At 37.6% G+C, this 22,564-nt stretch overlaps 1 protein-coding gene and 1 pseudogene across 2 annotated transcripts in view; both read right to left on the bottom strand.

Moving 5' to 3' along the window:
* Positions 1-22,564, bottom strand: part of TSHR (thyroid stimulating hormone receptor) — a 151,369-nt gene that overhangs the window by 70,075 nt on the left and 58,730 nt on the right. The window lies entirely within an intron of this gene.
* LOC112128808 (nicotinamide/nicotinic acid mononucleotide adenylyltransferase 1-like) lies at positions 5,742-6,616 on the bottom strand (annotated as a pseudogene).

The raw sequence follows: 22,564 nt of genomic DNA, 5'->3' as shown, positions 1-22,564 counted from the left end.
AGTTGATCATGGTGAACTCTCTTTTTAATTTGCTGTTGAATTTGGTTTGCTTGTATTTTGTTGAGGATTTTTGCCTGTAGTTTTCTTTCTTTGTTGTGTCCTTGTCTTGTTTTTGTATCAGGGTAATGCTGGTCTCATGGAATGAATTTAGATGAATTATCTCCTCTTCAGTTTTTTGGAATAGTTTCAAAAGAATTGGTATTAATTATTCTTTAAATATTCAGTAGAATTCAGCAATGAAGCCATCAGGTCCCATGCTTTTCTGTGATCGGAAATTTTTATTACTGATTGAATCTTGTTACTCATTATTGATCTGTTCATATTTTCTATTATCAATTTTGGTAGGTTATATGTGTCCACGAAGATATCTATGTCTTCTAGATTTTTTTTCTTTTTTCTTTTTTATATTTCTTTCTATTTATTTTATTTATTTATATAGATATATTTTTTAATTATACTTTAAGTTCTAGGGTACATGTGCACAACATAATTGTCTCTTATGATTCTCTGTATTTCTGTGGTATCAGGTGTAATGGCTTCTTTTTAATCTCTGATTTTATTTATCTGTGTCTTATCTCTTTTTTCTTTGTCTAGCTAAAGGTTTGTCAATTTAGTTTATCTTTTTAAAAAACAATTCTTTGTTTCATTGATGTTTTGTATTTTTTAGTCTCTATTTCACTTATTTCTGCTCTGATCTTTATTATTCCCTTCATTCTTAATTTTAAATGTAGCTTGTTCTTGTTTTTTCTTTTTTTAGTTCCTTGAGGTAGAATGTTAGGTTGTTTATTTGATATCTTTCTTTTTTTTTGATGTAGGCGTTTATTGCTATAAACTTCCCTCTTAGAACTGCTGTTGCTATATCCCATAGATTGAGGTGTGTTGTGTTTCCATTTTCATTTGTTTCAAGAAATTTTAAATTTTCATTTTAAATGTTTTGATTGGCCCATTGGTTGTTCCAGGAGCATGTTGTTTAATTTCCATGTATTTGCACGATTTCCAAAATTCTTCCTGTTATCAGTTTCTAATTTTATTCCATTGTGACCAGAAAAATACTTAATATGCTTTTGATTTTTAAAAATTTGTTGAGACTTGTTTTGTGGCCTAACATATAATCTATCCTGGAGGAAATTCAATGTACTTTTGAGAAAAATGTGTATTCTGTAGATTGCTGGTGGGTGAAATGTTCTGCAAATGTCTGTTAGGTCCATTTGGTCTAGAGTGCAGTATAAATCCAGTGTTTTTTTTTTTTTGCTGATTTTCTGTTTGGATGATCTATCTATTGCTGAAAGTAGGGTGTTGAAATCTCCTACTATTATTGTATTGCAGTCTGTATCACTTTTTAGATGTTATAATATTTGCTTTATATATGCTTCAGTGTTGGGTGCGTATCTATTTAGAATTGTTATAATCGGTTGCTAATTGACCCCTTTATTATAGATTTACCTTCTTTGTCTCCCCTTTCAATTTTTGACTTATCTGTTATCTAAGTATAGCTACTCTTGTAGTCTTTTGGCTTCCATTTGCATTGAATATCATTTTTCATCCCTTCACTTTCAGCCTATGTGTGTCCTTATAGGTAAAGTAAATCTCTTGTAGGTAGCATATAGTTGGGTTTTGTTTTTTACCCATTCAGCCACTCTATATCTTTTAATTGGAAAATTTAATTCATTTACATTCAAGGTTATTATTGATAGGTAAGAACTTACTGTTGACATTTTGTTAAATCATTTTCTGTTTTTGTGTGTGTGTGTGTGTTTCCTTTGTTCCTTTTTCCCTCTCTTATAATTTACCTGTGTGGTTTGCTGATTTTTTTTGTAGTAATAAACTTTGATTTTTTTTCTTTTTCATTGTGTATCTGCTGTAATGTTTTTCTTTGTGGTTACCATGGGGCTTACATTTTAAAAACTATGTAGTTATAATAAACAATTTAAGTTGAAACTTGGGCTACATACAAGTATTCTAGACTTACCTTCTACCTCCCAAATTTGTTTATTTTTTATTAAAAACATTTTTTTTGAGACAGTCTTGCTTTGTTGCCCAGGCTAGAGTACAATGGTGCAATATTGGCTCACTGCAACCTCCGTCTCCCGGGTTCAAGCAATTCTCCTGCCTCAGCCTCCTGAGTACCTGGAACTGCAGGCACATACCACCAAACCCAGCTAATTTTTGTATTTTTAGTAAAGATGGGGTTTCACTATTTTGGCCAGGCTGGTCTCAAACTCCTGATCTCAGGTGATCCCTCAACCTCGGCCTCCCAAAGTGTTGGGATTATAGGCATGAGCTACTGCGCCTGGCCTCCCCCACCAAATTTATAACTTTGTTGCTTACTTTGTATCTTTTCATATCCTGTATGTATTTTAACAACTTGTTGTAGCTATAGTAATCATTGACCATTTTGACTTTTAATCTTCAAACTAGACAACTGAAAGTTTATATACCACCAGTACGGTAATGGAGTATTCTAAATTTGATAATAAATTTACTCCTACCAATGAGATTATACTTTCATTTTTTTCATGCTAGTAATTATTTTCCTAATACATCCAGTTGAAGCACTCTCTATAGCATTTCTTCTATGGCTGGTCTAGCAGTGATGGATTCCCTCAGCTTTCTCTGGCCTAGAAACACTATTTCTCCTTCATTTCTGAAGTATAGATTTTCTATGATAGTATTCTAGGTAGACAGTTCCCCCGCACCCCCACCTCACCTCTTTAAGCACTTTGAATTTATTATCTCGTTCTCTGCACAGTTTTTGTTGAGAAATGTGCTGATAGTCTAGTGGGGATTCCCTTATATGTAACTTGATTCTCTTCTCTCACTGCTTTTGGAATTCTGTCTTAAACTTTTGATGATTTGATTATAATGTGCTTTGGAGAGAACCTCTTTGGGTTGAATCTGTTTGGGATCCTTTGTGCTTCATGGAGCTGGTTGTACATATCTCTCCAAAGACTTGGGAAGTTTTTAACCATTTTTTTAAGTAACCTTTCTGTGTCTCTCTTCATCTTTTGTCCTATGGAAATCCCATAATGCAAATATTTGTTTGCTTAGTTGGTGTCCCAGAAGTCCAGCTTGCTTTGGTTGTTCTTTTTATTCTTTCTTCTTTTTGATCTCTGACTAGGTTATTTGAAAAGACCTGTCTTTAAGTTCACAAATTTTTGTCTTCTGCTTAATTTAGTCTGCTATTGAAGCTCTGAATTGTATTTCTTCATTTTATTAGTTAAATTTTTCAGCGCCAAAATTTCTGTTTGGTTCTTTTTATTTTTATTATTTTTATTTTTTTTGACACTACCACAAAGGCTCTCCATTCATCTGAATGAAGATGCCAATAAATGACTTTTATTGCGGGTTTGTTTGCTGCATTCAAATTATGCAATGTAAGGGGTAAAGTGTACAACACATAAAACCCCCAGCATCAAACAAACAAGCAAAACAAAACACAAGCATTACACGTTTCCTCTAAATTCACAGTACAACAGCCAATTATGGAAATGATGTGGTAGGGAATAAACAATGGCATATTTTCTTCACATCATTCATTAGTATTTATTCCCCTGTGAAGTTCATTGTTCTAATTTCCATTATTCAAAGGGGAAGTTCTATCCTTGAGGACACCCAAAAGTATGCTATTACATGGCAGCATCAGCAGCATCCTTGGCATTGGAAGAAAAAGCCAAGCAGCTCATTCTCTGCACAAACTTATTGCTCCATAAATAATATAACAATAGAATCATTTCACCATTATCAGGTCTCCTGCAAGGGTTACCACATGCCTTGTCCAGTGAGGTCCTGAGGTCAGTAGAGTCACAGCTGAGCAGGGCATGGGCACTTCTAAGTGGGAAGGCATGGCAGTATGAGAGAAGTTTCTAGCATTGGAACCTTTCTGCAGTTTACACGACACTTCAGATAAACTATGTATTGTTTCCCAGAAGAAATTAAAGTTCAGTTCTTATAGCTTCTTCTTGCTCAATCATTACTTTTCAGGGCTGCTTCAACTCTTAAACTCCAAGAAGCTAAGGAGGAGAAAAATGACTCTTATCTGTAGGATTTGAGATTCCAACCTTTTATTCACTTGGCAGATGGATCCTGAAAGCTGCTAGGTGTCAGGCTTTTCATCCTCCCTGTTTTTGAGAATTGGCCCAAAGGCTTTAGTAAGAGTAAGCTGGGAGCTGAAGCACATATATTTACTTAACTTTATTTAATATTTTTATTTTTTAAACTGTAGATTCAGATCTGACTATACAATTGCACATATCTAAGTATTTTTTTTCTTCTGGAGTTACAAACCCTTCATCTGGGGTGGGGTAGGAATGAAATAGAAATTACAAAAAGGCAAATTATTATATTTTCATTAGAAATTTAACTTTAGTCCTGTTTCTATCATAGGACAATTTTCACAAACCCCAAAATGATTCTATAAAAAGCTATTTCTGATCTTTCTGCTTTAGCAATTGGTAAAACTTCCACAAAATTTTAATCAGGGGAAACCCACGTAACAAGCAGGTGTCTTTAACATGAAGCTATGACTAATTATTCGAGAATACTACTTTTGGTTAAACTTCATACAAAAGGACAAGAAGAAAAAAAATATGAGAAAACAGACTCTTTTTCTGCTTAAATTCACAAATGGCAGATTCACAGTTGTCTGGAACAGAAACAGCAGGGCCCTTCGGAAATTTCAGAGTTTTTAAAAATGAGTTCTCACTATTTTGCCCAGGCTGGTGTCAAACTCCTGGGCTCAAGCAATCCTTCTGCTCCAGCCTCTCAAGTAGATGGGACTACAGAGCATGTGCCACTGCACCCCACTTAGATCTTCTGATTAAGCTATCAATAAAGGCTAAGAGTATTCAGACATAAAATCCTTGAATAGACTTCTCATTCTCTGAGGTTCTCTCAATTCAAGGTAGCATGATGTCAACTCTGAAGTTGTTTCTGAAGATAAAGAGAGGGCGGATGACCAAGGCTAGAGCATGACCCATAACAAGGAAAAGTAACTGTGTATAAAGTATAAGGCAGCAGGTCTTTACCTCTGGTGGGCATCAGAAAACTTGCGTACTTTTCTAAACATAAGAGGGCTTGGACTTCACTCCCTACTTCTAAAGAGGAAGCTCCAGGCAGATAGGTCTTGCCAAACTTTAGTCAGCAATTGTGATGTGTGCCACGGAGAACTAACTATTGGTACAATGTTTCTGCCAGCCATATGCACAACCTTTATTTTGCATAACTGGAGATGATTTATCAATGGTGCATTTTACAAGATCACCACTGTAAGAATTCCTTCCTTTGTCTACCCTAGCTGCAGATTACCCACAGCAGGCATGCATAAAATGTCAATTCTCTTCATAACCTAAATTAGAATTTTAAATGAACTTTTGCTTTTCACACTTTGCTTCTTTTATGTGGTAGAGCTAGGCTGTACTTTTTGACTTCTTATTTGTAGCTAGTTTCACTGAAAATTCTTCTGGTTTTTGTGTGCTGCTAATCTCTTGTTTTAAAGATAAAGAGAATTGTACATTTTTTTTTTTTTTTTTTAGAAAAAGACCATATGGAAAACATTCATTTTAGCAACTTCTGATAAAAAGAAAAAAAAAACTCTGATTTTGACTTACCACTGATTTTTACTAAACTTTTAATCTTTAGTTTATGCAACAGGATCACAATTTCTTTTCCCAGTTATTAACACCCGGATTGTTTCAAACCCTAAAAGGAAAGTGCAAAACATCATGCTGTAGAATTTCTATGCCTTAGCTTCTGCAGTGTTTCTCTGTAAAGTGGCCAGGATGGCCCCTGTCATTCACTCTTGGAACTGTCTCCACTGTCTTCACTCTCGGAGTGCCTTCACTCTCGGAGCTGTACAAATTATGCTTTTCGATGTATTCTTGGACAAGATCTAGTACCAAGTAGTGGATGCTCTGGCCCCTTCTGAGGGCTCTTCGGATTTTTGTGGATGAGATATCCTTAGTGATCCATTCATTCACCACATGAATGTTGCTCCAGTGTTTCCATAAGCACATCAGATTCATAGATGAATTTCTGAGCAGCATTTCCAGCTTGAGTAATGCATATGAGCCCACAGTCTGCCATGATTTGGGTGATGTCTTCACTCTTCCAGAAATTGGGAACACCAAAGGACTCCAGTAAATCTGCCCCACACAGCAGCTTGACTTTTGGCGCACCTTTTGTTTTTGGCTCTAGGGATCTCTTGATTAGAATCTTGTCTTTGTTCAGCTCATGGAATTCCTCTTCCGTCCAGGCCTTTCTAGTGTAGGTGAGTTCTGCTGGTGATCACAGTTACTAGCATCCAGTTTATCTTGATAGTGTCTTAGCATCTTAACAGTCTCTATCCACTCCTTCTGAAAATTTTTCCATGTATCAACTTCCACCAATTTGGAATTCTTGGTGGCAAGTTCTGCCATGATGACCTGGTGATGGGCAGGAATGAGTCCCTTCTTCTTGTATGCATCACCAACAGGAGAGATTATTCCTTTGACAACTCTCTACCTTCCTGTTCAATTCATGCAGTCCTTGGCCAGTTCAAACAACCTGAGGTGCATGTTGGTAACAGGACTGAAGGAGTCACAAGCAAGGGAACCACTTCAGTCTTCTCTGAATTTTCCATGGTAAGAACTTGAATTTGTTGATCTAAATGGAAAACTGTGACACCTCCCTTGTTGTTTTTACAAAGGAAATTCTTTGAACGTGAAGTGTCTTGCAAGGTAGGTGATTGGAACAATTTCGACTAGTGTGTCAACAGTTTTCTCTAAGGTGGGCTAGAAAAACGGTTTCATATCCAAATTGTAACTCTTTTCCACGCTCCTGCATTTGATACCTTCCCTCAAGGCATGTCTGGATGCAGTTTTCCTCAAAGACCCTCTTGGCCTCACTAGGAGAAACCTCAGAAAGGCTGTGGTAGGAGCAGTTGAGGGAGAAAATACCCCACCCATGGATGTCTCAGGCTGCTCAAGTGGAAATTTGTTTGGTTCTTTTTAATGATGTCTATCTCTTTGTTCAATTTCTCATACAGATCATAAATTATTTTCCCAATGTATTTGAAATGTCTATCTGTGTTCTCTTGTTTCTGAGTTTCCTTAAGATTCATAAATTTCCATTTCTTTGTGTTAAGTAACTGGAGAATCACTGTGCTTATGTGGCGGTATCATGTTTCTTGTGTCCCTCTGTTGATGTCTGTGCATCTGGTGGAAGAATTGCCTCTTCCAATTTTATACAGTAGCTTCCAGAGGGGAAGAATTTCACCTGAAGGGTGTCCTAGGGAGTCAGTTGGGTAGAGTGCATTGGCTTTGGTTCTGAGTGAGGACAGTAGTGTAGTCTCTCTGAAGTTTCTGTAGTCAATGTCAGTGATGCCTATTAAGTGCCTCTGTGACCTAGGCTGATAGAGTTTGTGTGGCTAGTTTGCTGGTTCTGGCGCTGCTTCCCTGTGGGCAAAGTGCCAGGCTGGTTCATGCAAGGGAGCATGGGACAGATCCACTGGCTCTGTGGTTACTCTCCTGGGGGCAGGTTGCTAAGCTAGTTTGCACACAAAGGATCGCAGGGATAATACCTACTTTTAAAATCTGAAACAAGACATCCTAATGGTGTTCTAGAGTACCAAAGTGTAAATAAATAAGAAACAACATAGATTTACCCTGAAAATTTATTTATTTCTTCAAGTTAAAGCCTCATGTTTTTTTCTAAATATTAAATAATAATTCCTAGACAATACATATTTTTACCATGCCTCAAATTATTGTTCAATTAAAAATGTTTTTCCATAAACTTCTTTATCAAAATATAAACAAAGATACCCAGTCAGAGCCTAGGGTCACGCTGTCTCCTATGTGTGTAGTTCCTTCAAATGTATGACTGTAGGATCACAAACTATGATTTCATGCCAAGAGTAGGATGGTAGCATGGAAGAAACCCATACTTTTCTAAGCATAATGCTGTGTATGTCACCAACAGGCCAGCTTTCCATCTCCCCTTCCCCCAGTGCAGGAGGGTGAACAGACTTATAAGAACTAGCGTTTATGCAGGTCATCAAGGGATACTCAAATCTGTGGAAGGAAACTCTTGAGATTTCCTGATTGTTTTATTAATTGAGGCAACCAGTCAGAGCATGCTAGTTCCCATTATACCTCAGCTTTTACAGAGAGGTCTAAAGTCTTATCTTGTTGTGATTTTATATGTAAAAGGCATTAAAACATGGTGTATGCCCTGGCAAACCTCCATTATAATGAAAAAAATGTCATGACCAAAAAGGAACATTTGCTCCCTGTGTGCTATATTCAGAATGCAGTTCTACTGACAATCTTGTTGGTTAAAATAAAAATAAAGCCACATACATATTTTCTCCTGACAATCCTCTCTATTAAAAAAAAAAAATGAAACCACATGATTTTCCAGTTTGAATGAAAAAGACTAAGTGGATGAAAAGTCCAAATGCATCTGTATCTGGGAGGTCATACTCAATTCCATTCAGCATTATCAAAAACACTCGTCAGTAAAGTCTATCCGATCTAGAAAAGTTTGTTTCACAAAATGAAAAACTACTTGTAAGAGAATTTAATTAGCGTTTATTTCCCTGCCTGATTTTTAAAAGGTACTTGTATTTGTCTTAATTCATTGAAAGAGAAAAGGATTAATACTCAAATATTTCATCCCATATAATAATTCAAGTAGAATTTACTTGAAAATTCAAGGCCAAACTTCAGATTTTTAAAGAAAATATATTTTGATGTGATAACCTTAGGCTCAATCCTTGAGGTAAAAAAATGGATTTCACCAAAAGCAGTACAATTTTTGCTTGAAATTAAGTGAAGGATCAGTTTTCTGTGGTCTTTTAGCCAAGAGACAAGAAAAAAAAATGAACTCGGTTCATTTTTAAAATTCTGTTTTAGTATCAGAGAGCAGGCAATTGAAAGTTCTTTGTGAAAGTGACTTCTTTGTTTTCCCTAAGGGCTCTTGAATGTTCATACTGGAACATTAGTGACCTTGTTTATACCAATGTTGTATCAGCCACCATCAACTCCATTCTGTGCTGCAATAAATATGCTCCAGTAATTGTAGGTCCTAAGTTTCTAGGGCCTATCAACACAATTTCTTAAACATCAAGATCCCGGTAGTTATGGCAAAAGAGGCTTTGTGCAGAACTCTCACTGAACCCAGCATAATTCCTAGCATATCCATCCCATACTGTAGTCCAAAGTGCAGTGTTAAGTAATTACACAGTATAAATTATTTTGAGCCTGTTCTAGTGAATTATTTTTATAGCGCTGAGTCTTGGAAATTCCAGACAATGTTGGGCAGTCTCAACAAACTATGTAATAGACAACTGGCAAGGATGCAGAATCCATGGGTATATTTTTTTAAGAAAGGCCAAGTTATTATTTCACCCTCTTTTCTTTAGAAAAAATGTCAAATGCTTTGATTAACTGATAGGTCACCAGGTAGTCTGAAGAACAGTTTCCCAGAATGGCCCACACTCATTTCTACCACATAGTACAGAAAATTTTTATTTCCATAAAGTACGCATAAAGAATTAGGTTGATTTGGGTTTTTTTCTCATTAACACATTTTCAAACTGAAAATCAAGTCACATATATTTTTACTTATTTTCTCTCCATCATAAATAAACTGCTGAGGGTTCAGATACGGAACTGTAACAATCCAAATCAGGACAGCTCTCTTTTCGCTCCCCTTCCATGTCTCCCTCTTTTCTCCCTTCACTATCATGCTATATGATCTAAACTCCTAGGGTATGAAATATATGAGAAACTAATATATATAATCCTCAAAAGTAAATCATAGAACAGTTTTATAACACTGAGTTAAATAAGATGAGGAATGGAAAATATGTCCTCATAATTAAAAAAAACCCCTGAAGATTCCTATTGCTGAAATAAGGAATGCCTTCTCAAAGATTTGGAAGTAAATTTTACATGGGAAAAGAGAGTTAAATAACTCTGGGGAAATCACGATGGCCTTTGTTATGGTTTTTAATTCCTTTAAAGGTTACAGAATGATTCACATTTTCTATTTCTTCATGTGTCAGTTTTGGTAGATTGTTTTTTATAGAAATTTATCCATTTTATTAAAAATTTCAAATTTAGAGACATAAAGTTAATATATTTAAATAATATAATTTAAAAATATCTATAGGCTGTGTGATAATAGACTCCTTTTTTATTTCTGATTCTTTATTTCCTCAATCAACCTTACCAAAGGTTTATCAATTTTATTAGTCTTTTCAAAGAATCCATTTTGGGTTTTAAAAAGTTTTCTCTATTAAAAATTGTAAAATGTCTGATTATTCATATTCTGAATCTCTTGTGCATTCATTTCTGTTGCTGGTGTTTCTCTCAATTTTTTATTACATCATCTTCTCTTCGCATTTGTCTGGTTACTTTTTATTGTGTGCAAGATGTTGTATACAAAAAGTGTTGAAATCATTTGAAGCCTAAAATTGTATTTCCTAGTAGGATTTCCATTTGCTCATGGCAGTTGGTTAGGGGGACTAGCAATCTTATATTACCGTAATCCAATTAGAGGAACTAAGATGGTTGAAAACTGGACTTCTGTCCCAAGTTTTTTTCCAGCTACCCCTTACTACTAGATGGAGCCCTTTGGGATCCCAACTCAATGTAGGGGGTTTATCAGAGATCCCTTCTTGATGGATTTTTTTTCTTACTGTCCAGCCCTATAGTGCTGCCAAACCTCTGCTCAACTATTCCCTGAATCACATTCCTAGGACTTACCTCTCCGATTTCCCTTTTTCTCCTCTTTGTTTCATAATTCTTTACTATTTTGTGATTAAATTTTTTTTAATCCTGCTTTGCTAATTTTTCTTACCAGGAGTGGTTTATGTGATGTAAACCAGCGTTCCTGGAAGGATAAGTTCATTACACTTTGTTTTTAATATTTTACCATTGGGCTGTGATTTCTAAGGTCAATTTTTCATAATATGAAAGGCTTATGATCTACTTGAGTTCCTCTAGTAATTTCTTTGTTACTTTGTAAGATATAACTTTGTGTAATATCGTAAGGTCTCTCTTCCTTTAAACAGTACCTGTTAATTTCCCACTCTGAATGATGTTTTTAGAATATGTCCAGTTACTTCCATCTTCTTGCTTTTCTGCTACACTCATTTTGATTAGTTATGTGCTTAATCTTAGATCAGCCTTAGTCTCAGATCAGCCTTAAACAATATATTTTAAAAATGAGAAGATTGGTGCTTAAATTATCTCCCATTTTCATTTCCCTCTTGCTCCTGATTTTTGTTAGTTATATGATTTTTATAAAGGGATAACTTATTACATTTCTATTCTGTTCTGTACACCCTAATTTCCTGAAGTCATTTTAACCTTAGTTTTAAATTTAAAATGACTTAATGCTCATAGCTCATCATTTATATCTTAGTTGACCTAGTTAGCTAACAGCTTTTTTAAAGCTCATGTAGGTTTTTTTCCCCCTACATTTTACATATTTGAAAAAGTTATTGCACAGATGCACAGAATAAACAAGCCTGGTGTGTCTGGGTATATAATTTAGGGGTCATACTTTGTTTCCCTGAGAACTTGATGATTTCATTATTCCTAGCACTGAATGGAGAGAAATTTGAAGCTAGCTTAATTCTTTTGCTATTCAGATATTTATGCCCTCACCTTTTTTAGATACTCTTGGGTTCTTTATTTTTCTTTGAAATTCCTTAACTTTACTAGATTAACTTTACTAGATTATGCACAGAAATTAATAGATATTTATGTTTGCTGGAATATTGGGTGTCCTTTAATTCTACAGATTCAAATATCTTATTTCAGGAGGTTTTTTGATATAACTTTGGATATTTTTGTTCTCCATTTTTTTCTGATTTTGTCTTTAAAAACAAGAATGTTGAATGTTTTACATATAATTTCTAATAAAAATCCAGTGTGTTGTACCTGTTCAATTTCTCCTGTGTCTAGATTTACAATTTTTTCCTACTTTAGTTTTTATTCTTTTCTGTTTCATTTTGCTCCACTTTCTCAAGATGTCATGAATGTCTTCACTTGTATTTTCAACATGGGCAACATTGCTGTTCCTATCAAAGCCTTTCTTTTTCTTTTTTTGAGATGGAGTTTCACTCTTGTTGCCCAGGCTGGGGTGCAGTGGCGTGATCTCGGCTCACTGCAACCTCCGCCTCCCAGGTTCAAGTGATTCCCCTGCCTCAGCCTCCCAAATAGCTGGGATTATAGGTGCCCGCCACCACACCCAGCTAACACGGGGTTTCACTATGTTGGCCAGGCTGGTCTCGAACTCCTGACCTCAGATGATTTGCCCGCCTCCACCTTCCTGGATTACAGGTGTGAGCCACTGCGCCCAACCCAAAGCTTTTATTTCTTTGATGCTTTTATTTTGCTCTTTTACTTCTATCCCAAGATCTACCAAATAATTTTTTAACATTTTTTATTGCCTTACCTTTTTTTTTTTTTTTAATTTGAGACTTAGTATCTTAGCTTTGGAGTCCTAATTTCAGAAAGGTCACCTTATTCATTAAGTTTTATGAACTCACAGATAACTTTGGTCACAAGTTTTACCTGCTTTAGGGCAATAAAAATATTTCTGGTGGTTGCCCTTTTTATGATTTTTATTTGTTTTGTTGCTTTTCTTCTTTATGTAAATAGGGTTATTTTTGCATAAATCCAATGTTAATTCCTTTTCAATAATGAAGGGATTTTTCTCTAGAGGTGACAGAGTAATGTTTGCATGTTTGCATGCGTGTGCATGCACACACACACAAGTATGTCGATTGTGTGGTTCAGCTGTAATCTTTCTTTACTCATCCATCCATCATACAAATATTTATTATGCAGCTACTTTGTGCCAGGTACTGCTCTAGGTTTGGAGAATATAGCAATAGATAAATCAGAAAAAATTTCTGCCTCCATGGAGTTTACATTCAATGGGGGATAAAGATTGACAGCCTCAAGCTGCTTAATATTCAGTTTCTCATCTGGTCTTCCAAATAGATAGTGTCTTGCAGAGTTAGCTTGTCTGCATGTGTCTTCATTTGTCATCACATCCCCTGCATTGGAGGGGTTTCTTGTGTGGTTTCAGGAACTCCTTGAGGCCATCCATCTTGTTCTATCATGTCTTACCCCTTGATGTGTGTCACCTACTTCTAAGACCTCTGCAATGTCATCCTTTGAGCTCCAGTAACCATCTTCTTTCAGTTTCTTGCCTCTCTCTGGTCCAAATTCACTATACTTGCCAGCTTTTCTTCATATATTTTATGGTTGAAGTTAATGAAGATTTTCTAATAATTACAGACGGAAGTGTGTATTGCAAAATTTCCTTGTTGCTTTTGGCGTTTTTCTAGAAAGCAGTTTAGGGATCAAGATGTCTTTAGTATCCTGAAACTAAATATTTCATTCTTTCACTTTCAAAGTGAGGGAACTCAAGCCTAGAAGGTTCAGTGATTTGTTGAATGTCTCATGTATAATTTTTAATAAAAATTCAATCCTAGAACCAAACTTTCTGGGCTCCCAGTTTAATGTATTTTATTTTTATGTGAAAGATACATAAATATCAAGGAAACAAATCAATATTATAGAATATCATAGAAACAGCTTCAGATTTGTCCAAAACCAACTTTCTGTCTCTTCTCATGTTAAAAAAAATAACTACATATTTATACTGATTTATCCATTGGAATAATTAGGGTTCAAGTCTACCTTTGAATTGCAAGTTTAATTATACACAATTTAAAAAAATAAACATATTGAATCTTTTTTGGAGATTTGCAACAACTTTTGAAAACTTGCAGTTGAACCATATAGCCTGGAAATATAAAAAAAAATTAAAAAAAAGCTAGGTAGATACTCATCTATTTTATCATTTATTATGATAAAATACATACAAATATATTATAAAAAGTTAAAATTTATCAAAACTTTCAAACACAAATACAGACTGCACATGCACCATTCACAGTCAAGAGAAATGTGAGCAAACGTAAAGATAAAGTATTAAATCATTACTGCATACAATTAACTGTACATACTGTACTACTGCAAAAATTTCATAGCCACCTCCTGTTGCTATTGTGCTAAGCTCAGGTGTTGCAAGTATCTGCTTAAAATTTCATGTCACTAATTATCTCTGTATAAGCAGTTTGTGTCTCCAGTAAATTCCATATGACAGTAAAAAGTGACCTCTCACTGTTCTCACATATTTTTCGTGGTATTTAGTGCAACACTGTAAACCTTGAATAACATCATGGGATCTATACAAAGTGCCGTTAGTGTTGCTGAAAGTGCTCCCAAGAAGCAGGGAAAAATCATGACAAGAAAAAGTTGAACTGCTTGATATTTACCATAGATTGAGGTCTGCAGCTGCAATTGCCTGCCATTTCAAGACAAATGAATCTAGTGTAAGGCCCATTGTTAAAAAAGAAAGAAAATTCATGAGGCTGTCACTGCAGCTATACCAGCAGGTATAAAAACTTATACTTTTTGCAAAATACCTTTTTATCTCATATTGAAAATGGAGCTTTTATGTGGGTGCGGAATTGCTATAAGAAAGGTATACCTGGCCAGGCACGGTGGCCCAAGCCTGTAATCCCAGCACTTTGGGAGGCCAAGGTGAGCGGATTGTGAGGTCAGGAGATCGAGACCATCCTGGCCAAAATGGTGAAACGCTGTCTCTACTAAAATACAAAAAATTAGCCAGGCATGGTGGCATGCACCTGTAGTCCCAGCTACTAGGGAGGCTGAGGCAGAAGAATCGCTTGAACCCAGAAGGTGGAGGTTGCAATGAGCCGAGATTGTGCCACTGCACTCCAGCCTGGTGACAGAGCAAGACTCCATCTAAAAAAAAAAAAAAAAAAAAGGCATGCCTAAATACTCTATTATTATTCGAAAAAAAATGAAGTCATATAACAACTTAAAGCAAAAGGAAGGTAAAGGAACTAAAGCTGGAGAATTTAATGCCAGCAAAAGATGGTGTGATAGTTTTAGAAAGATGTTTGGTTTTAAAAATGTGACGATAACAGGAGAATCAGCTTTTGCTAACCAACAGGCAGCAGATGAGTTCCCAGGCACCATTAAGACAATCACTGAGAAGAATATCTGCCTAAATAGATTTTAATTTTTTAAAATTTTAGGGGGTACATGGTAGGTGTACTAAATAGGTTTTTAATGCAAATAAAGGTGCCCTATTCTGAAAAAAATGCCATGAAGGACATTTATTAGTAAGAAAAAGAAGTGAGCACCAGGATTTAAGGCGGGAAGAGATGGGCTGCCTCTACTGTTTTGTGCAAATGCAGTTCGGTTTATGATAAGGACTGCCCTTATCTATAAAGCAGCTAACCCCTGAGCCTTGAAGGGAAAAGTTAAACACCACCTGCCAATCTTCTGGTTGTATAAGAAGGCCTGTACAATGGGAACTCTTTTTCTGGGTTAACTCCATTTATGCTTTGTCCCTCAAGTCAGGAGGTACCTTGCCAGTAAGGGACTGCCATTTAAGGTTCTTTTGATATTGAACAATGCCCCTGGCCACCCAGAACTCCATGAGTTCAACACTGAAGGTGCTGAAGTGGTCTACTTGCGCCCAAACACACATCTTTAATTTAGTCTTTACATCAGGGTCCTAAAGACCTTTAAGGCTCATTACACCCAGTACCCTGGAAAGGATTATCAACACTACGTAAGAAAACCCTGATGATGTGGTTTGGCTGTGTCCCCACCCAAATTTATCTTGAATTCCCATGTGCTGTGGGAGGGACTCAGTGGGAGGTAATTGAATCATGGGGGTGGGTCTTTCCCCTTATCTCAAGCCAGTAGGCTTGAGACCCCCAAAGGGCTGATGTTTCAGTTTGAGTCAGAAGACAGATAAAGACTGATGTCCCAAATCAAGCAGTCAGGCAGGAAGAGTTTTCCTTTCCATTTGTAGCCTATTCAGGTCAATCTGCTTTACTCAGTGTCTTAGTCCATTGGGCTGCTATAACAGAACACGTTAAACTGAGTAATTTGTGGACCATAGAAATTTATTTCTCACCTTCTAGAAACTGGGAAGCCCAAGATCAAGGCACCAAGAAATCTCCACATGCACACAGCAAACTGAGTGTCTGGTGGGGACTTGCTCTTTGGTGCCTTCTAGCTGGGTCCTTAGATGGCAGAAGGAGTGCATAGACTTCTTGGGCTCTTTTCTAAGGGCAGTAATCTCCTTAATAATCTCATTAATGAGGGCTCCACCTTCGTGACCCAATCACCTCCCAAACGCCCCACATCTTTTTTTTTTGTTCTTTTGAGATGAAGTCTCGCTTTGTTGCCCGGGCTGGAGTGCAGTGGCGTGATCTTGGCTCCCTGCAACCTCTGCCTCCAGGGTTCAAGCAATTCTTGTGCCTCAGCCTCCCGAGTAGCTGGGACTGCAGGTGTGCCCCACCATGCCCGACTAATTTTTGTATTTTTAGTAGAGATGGGGTTTCACCATGTTGGCCAGGATGGTCTCAATCTCCTGACCTTGTAATCCACCTGCCTCAGCCTTCCAAAGTGCTGGTATTACAGGCATGAGCCACTGCGCCAGGCCCCAAACACCCCACATTTTAATACCACCATATTAAGGGTCAGTTTCAATAAATGAATTCTGGGGAGAGGAGGACACAAACATTCAAATCATAGCACTCAGTCTGCTGATGCAAATGTTAATCTCATCGAAGACACCCCCTCAGCCACAGCCAGAAAACTCTTTGACCAAATATCTGGAAACACTGTGGCACACAACACAAGTTGACACATACAATTACCATGCCCAAGTAATTACTGTAATTTTTTTGTTGTTTGTTTTGTTTTTGTTTTTGAGATGGGGTCTCGCTCTGTTGCCCAGGCTGGAGTGCAGTGGCGTGATCTTGGCTCACTGCAAGCTCCACCTCTCGGGTTCATGCCATTCTCTTGCCTCAGCCTCCCAAGTAGCTGGGACTACAGACGCCTGCCACCACGCCCGGCTTTTTTTTTTTTTTTTTTTTTTTGTATTTTTAGTAGAGATGGGGTTTCACCATGTTAGCTAGGATGGTTTTGATCTCCTGACCTTGTGATCCACCCGCTTCCGCCTCCCAGTGCTGGGATTAAAGGCATGAGCCACCGCACCAGGCCAATTACTGTAAATTTAAAGCCTACTTTCAGGTCCATGCATTGGATGCCATGTGCCAACTCTTGAGTAATGTCAGTTGTTGATAACTGAGGTTGTAAACTCAGAAAAGAATAAAGGTAGGCCACATGTTTACTGATGCTGTTAACCTATAAAATTTCTTTTTTTATCGTGACTCAGATCATACATTTTATATATTTAAAAGTATGCTGAGTGGTTTCAATAAGCTGTAAGAACTGTAATAAAAAGAAATAATTGATCCAAAACATTTTAAATTAATACGTTTCTTTCCAGAGTTGTAAAGCAATAAATGTAATTAAACAATGTCCATTGAATATAAGGTAGAATCAAGGTCTCAGTATCTAACAACAAACCTACCATGCAACATAATTTCTTTAGGGGCAAAAGAACATGATTTACCTCACCTTACTCTCCTACTTTCCCTGCCTACTGTCCTCTCTTCTCTTTCTTACGCCTTTCCTTTCTCCCTTTCCCTGTTACAAGCGGTAGATTTGGGGAAAACAAATATGGAACAAACCCAGGATCTTTTTTACCCCCTTATCCTAGTGAGGAAGACAAGCAGGTAAAACATCTAACCAGTGTAAGATGGTGGGATGAGCTTTTCAGTGGAATAGTAATTAATTAGGGTGATAGTAGACTTTACAGGGGAGGAAACACTTAAGCAGAGCCTCAGTGGTTGATCAGGAACTCGTCAGCCAAGGGGAACATTCTAGAGCAGCGGTTTCCAACCTTTTTTGTACCAGGGACCAGTTTCATGGAAGACATTTTTTCCACAGACTGGCAGGGTCGGGGGGATGGTTCTGGGATGAATCAAGCATATTACATGTATTGTGCATGTTATTTCTATTATTACATGGTAATACATATTGAAATAATTATGCAACTCACCATAATGTGGAGTCAGTGGGAGCCCCGAGCTTGTTTTCCTGCAACTAGATGGTCCCATCTGTGGGTGATGGGACCGTGACAAAATGACAGTAATCTCATTTTGGTTGCTGTCACTGCAGAAAACCCTGCTTCACAAAGATAGCATGTTGGAAATGGAAGCAGGCTTTTCAGAGCTTTTGTAGCAATCTCAGGATATTCTGCCTTGACTTCAACCCAGAACATATGGAGATTTGAAATTGTCTGAAACATACTTTTAAGGATACCAGATGCAGCTGTACAATTGAAGTACATCAACTCGCTTGCCACTATAAAGCTTGCCACCAGATGCAGCTTACTTGTCACATGTCACTCACTTTTAGGGTTTTGATATGAGTCTGCAATCAATTGACTTATTATGGTTTCTATGCAGTCAAGCCTCTCTGCCAATGTTAACCTGTATTTGCAGCTGCTCCTGAGTGCTAGCATCACTGCCTCAGTTCCACCTCAGAGCATCAGGCATTAGATTCTCATAAGGAACACGCAATCTAGGTCCCTCGCATGTGCAGTTCACAGTAGGGTTCACTTTCCTATGAGAATCTAATGCCACAGCTGATCTGACAGGAGGCAGAGCTCAGGTGGTAATGTGAGCGATGGGGAGCAGCTGTAAAATACAGATGAAACTTCGCTCGCTCACCTGCCACTCACTTCCTCTATGTGGCCCGGTTTCTAACAGACCACGGACGGGTACTGGTTCATGGCCCCAGGGTTGGGGACCCCTGTTCTAAAAGGAATTGCTAATTCCCCACAGTCTTTTAGAACATTTTGGCTATTTCTAGCACCTGACACATAGTAGCTGCTCATTCAGTCATTTATCCATTCAGCAATGTTTTTTAAATATATTTTATGTGCCTAAGTGTAACACACACAGACAGAGACACATATGTTTAATAAATATATGTTATTTTGTTTTACACTGTTGTTGGGAGTGTAAATTAGTTCAACCATTGTGGAAGACAGTGTGGTGATTCCTCAAGGATCTAGAACTAGAAATACCATTTGACCCAGCAATCCCATTACTGGGTATATACCCAAAGGATTATAAGTCATTCTACTATAAAGACACATGCACATGTATGTTTATTGTGGCACTGTTCACAAGAGCAAAGACTTGGAACCAACCCAAGTGCCCATCAATGATAGACTGAATAAAGAAAATGTGGCACATATACACCATGGAATACTATGCAGCCATAAAAAAGGATGAGTTCATGTCCTTTGCTGGGACATGGATGAAGCTGGAAACCATCATTCTCAGCAAACTAACACCAGAACAGAAAACCAAACACTGCATGTTGTCACTCATAAGTGGGAGTTGAGCAATGAGAACACATGGACACAGGGAGGGGAACATCACACACCAGGGCCTGTTGGGGGGTGGGAGGCTAGGGGAGGGATAGCATTAGGAGATATACCTAATGTAGATGATGGGTTGATGGGTGCAGCAAACAGCCATGGCACATGTATACCTATGTAATAAACCTCCACATTCTGCACATGTACCTCAGAACTTAAAATACAAAAAAAAAAAAAAAAAAAGAATCGATGATTTGCTTGCACTAACATATCCACATTTTCTTGCCTGTTCAATCTTGCTTGTATCTTGGCAAAACTGGAGTCACCATCACTATATATTGCTCATGCAACCTTTTTTTTTTTTTTTGAGATAAAGTCTTGCTCTGTCACCCAGGCTGAAGTGCAGTGACATGATCTTGGCTCACTGCAACCTCTGCCTCCTGGGTTCAAGTGATTCTCCTGTCTCTGCCTCCTGAGTAGTTGGTACTACAGGTGCCTGCCACCAGGCCCAGCTGATTTTTGTATTTTTAGTAGAGATGGGTTTTGCCATTTTGTATGCCACCAATGTGAAGGGGGCCTATTCATGTTATATGATTTATCATATGTCTGGGGCTCAGGAAATTTGGTCATTCTGTTACAATTGCTTAAAAATGTTCATGTGCCTTTTTCTTTTCATGTCTTCTGCCTTTCAATCCACATCAAGTTTCCTTCTCATAGAATATTTCTTGTTATGTCTCTAGGGTCCTGACCTTTGTCTTCACGAGTAACATCTGCTTTCACTAAGTTGATCTGCAAGACAAATCTAATCTTGGCTTTGCTCAATTTCTGAGTTGGTTGGATTCCAAAAGTTTTGAAATGTTTTCTGGGATTTTGCATGCATTTTTTCATAGGGTGATCAACTTCTCAGACTAGTTTCTCAAAGCCTATTTCACTTATTCATGTAGTGGGATTAGGACCAGCTTGAGCGCTATGTTCAGGAACTATGAGGAGGTCACAGCTATCAAAGGAGGAGGAGTGTTTTCTCCCACCACGACCCTGAGTGCAGGTTCATTTCTAGGTAAAATTTTTAGATAAGTAGGTTACATCTTCCTTTTCTTCCCTGTCCCCTGTACTCCCATTCATAGCTCCCTGGGGCCTTCCCTCCAACTCTTCGGTGCTCAGTGTCCCCCACACAGCACTTACCCATTTATTGTATGCCTGCATCCAGAAACAATTTAACTCTAAAAACTGTGTTTCAAAATTACTTCCATCACTGCTTCCTCATTCTCTGTGTGTAGTTGCTCTACAATCTTCGGGAAAGTGAAAGTGGAATTAATTGACCCTACTGAATAACTGACTGATTTCATGATTTAAACTAAAATTCTCAGATATACCAAATGAAATAATAGGTAAAGTGAAGTGAAAGTATTCAGGCAGGTTAAGGAGTATATTTTGGAACAGCAAGACATGAAGTCATTTATTAATTTAAAGAACATTTATTGGGTGGCTTTCATGAACTAAGCTCTTTGTTAAGCAGAGGAGATGAATGACACTGGATTACATGGGCTAAAGAGAAAGAAAAGCCAGCAATCTAATAGAGTGTGTTAAGTACTATTGTAATTCCTGCACTTTGGGAGGCCAAGGTAGGTGGATCACTTGAGGTCAGGAGTTCGAGACCAGCCTGGCCCACATGGTGAAACCTCATCTTTACTAACAATACAAAAAATTAGCTGGGCATGGTGGTAGGTACCTGTAATCCCAGCTACTCAGGAGGCTGAGGCAGTAGAATCACTTGAACCCAGGAGGCAGAGCTTGCAATGAGCCGAGATCATGCCATTGTACTCCAGCCTGGGCGACAGAGCGACACTCCGGTTAAAAAAAAAAAAAAAAAAAAAAAAAAGATTATACAATGTGGCATTTGGGGTGATCAGGCTTCCCAGGGGAAGTGACAGCACAAATGAGATGTGGAGGCTGAGCCATGGCTATTTTTGTGTATGGTGCTTATAAATTCCTTTCTAACTTATACTTTCCACTCTTTGGCGGAGGTTCAATTACGAGAATACCTAAGAATTGCCTAGGCTATTATTTTGAAATGTATCTTCTCAGACTCCATTCCCAGTGTTCTGATTCCACTGGTTTAGAGTGTCTTCTGGGAACTTACATTTTTAACAGGCCCACAGGGCATTTGGGTACAAGCTGTTCTGGAGCCATGTTTTGAGAAATTAGACTCTGAAGTGCCAGGCGGATTGACATTAGCTTAAATTATGAAGTGGGTCAAGTTTTTCTTTGTGCACTGTCTCCACTCCTTACATACTCCCGATGCCCTTGAGTTACTGGGAGCTCTACTGAGGTCCCTGTGGCCATTATCCTGGTGCCCAATCTGATCTTCCACCATGCAAACTTACCATCCTGTGATCACAGAACGTTAGAACAACGTCAGAATTAGTTGAAATTTTTTAAATGGGCAAAAGCAAGGCATTGGCCACATTTAATCCTCTTCTAAGTTTACATCTGTGACCCCAAGTGCCCTTAAACCCATTTATGCCTAGTGTTCCATTATTGGAACGCTAAGCATGGGAGTTGTTATATCCTACTGCTCAAGGTCATTGCAAGGCCTGATTGCAAAAATGCAAAAAATTGCAACCTCAGGCATAAATGTGTTAATATCCCATTGATTTTTAAATCCTATGTTCTGTTTATTTCCTCATCCCCTTGCTGTTCCTATCCCTTCTGTTGTTAAAATTTGTTGAGGTGACATTCACATGCTGGTTTCCAGCACACATCTAACATTGTAACTGTGTTTGGATAAAACAAATCAAAACTTTTCTTTAATAAATTGATAGTCTTTTCAATAAGTGGTGTTAAGAAAACTGTATATCCACATACCAAAAAATGAAACTAGACCCCTATACTAGACACAAAAATCAACTCAAAATGGATTAAAAATCCAAACATAAGACCTCAAACTAGAAGCAAACAGAAAGGAAAACCTCTTTGACATTGATCTTGAAGAAAACAATGGGGAAAAGCTGCTTGTTAGTAATATTTTTAGATATGACCCCCAAAGCACAGGCAATAAAAGGAAGCAAACAAAAGGTGGAATTACATCAAATTAAAAAGCTTCTGCATGGCAAGGGAAGCAACAAAATGAAAAGGCAGCTCATGGACAAGGAGAAAATATTTGTGAACTATATATCTGGTGAGGGGCTAATATCCAGTATATATAAGA

Source organism: Pongo abelii, chromosome 15, assembly GCF_028885655.2.
Source record: "Pongo abelii isolate AG06213 chromosome 15, NHGRI_mPonAbe1-v2.0_pri, whole genome shotgun sequence".
Lineage (NCBI taxonomy): Eukaryota > Metazoa > Chordata > Mammalia > Primates > Hominidae > Pongo > Pongo abelii.
The sequence above is the reverse complement of the archived record's forward strand: the minus strand, read 5'-3'. Positions and strand labels throughout refer to the sequence as shown.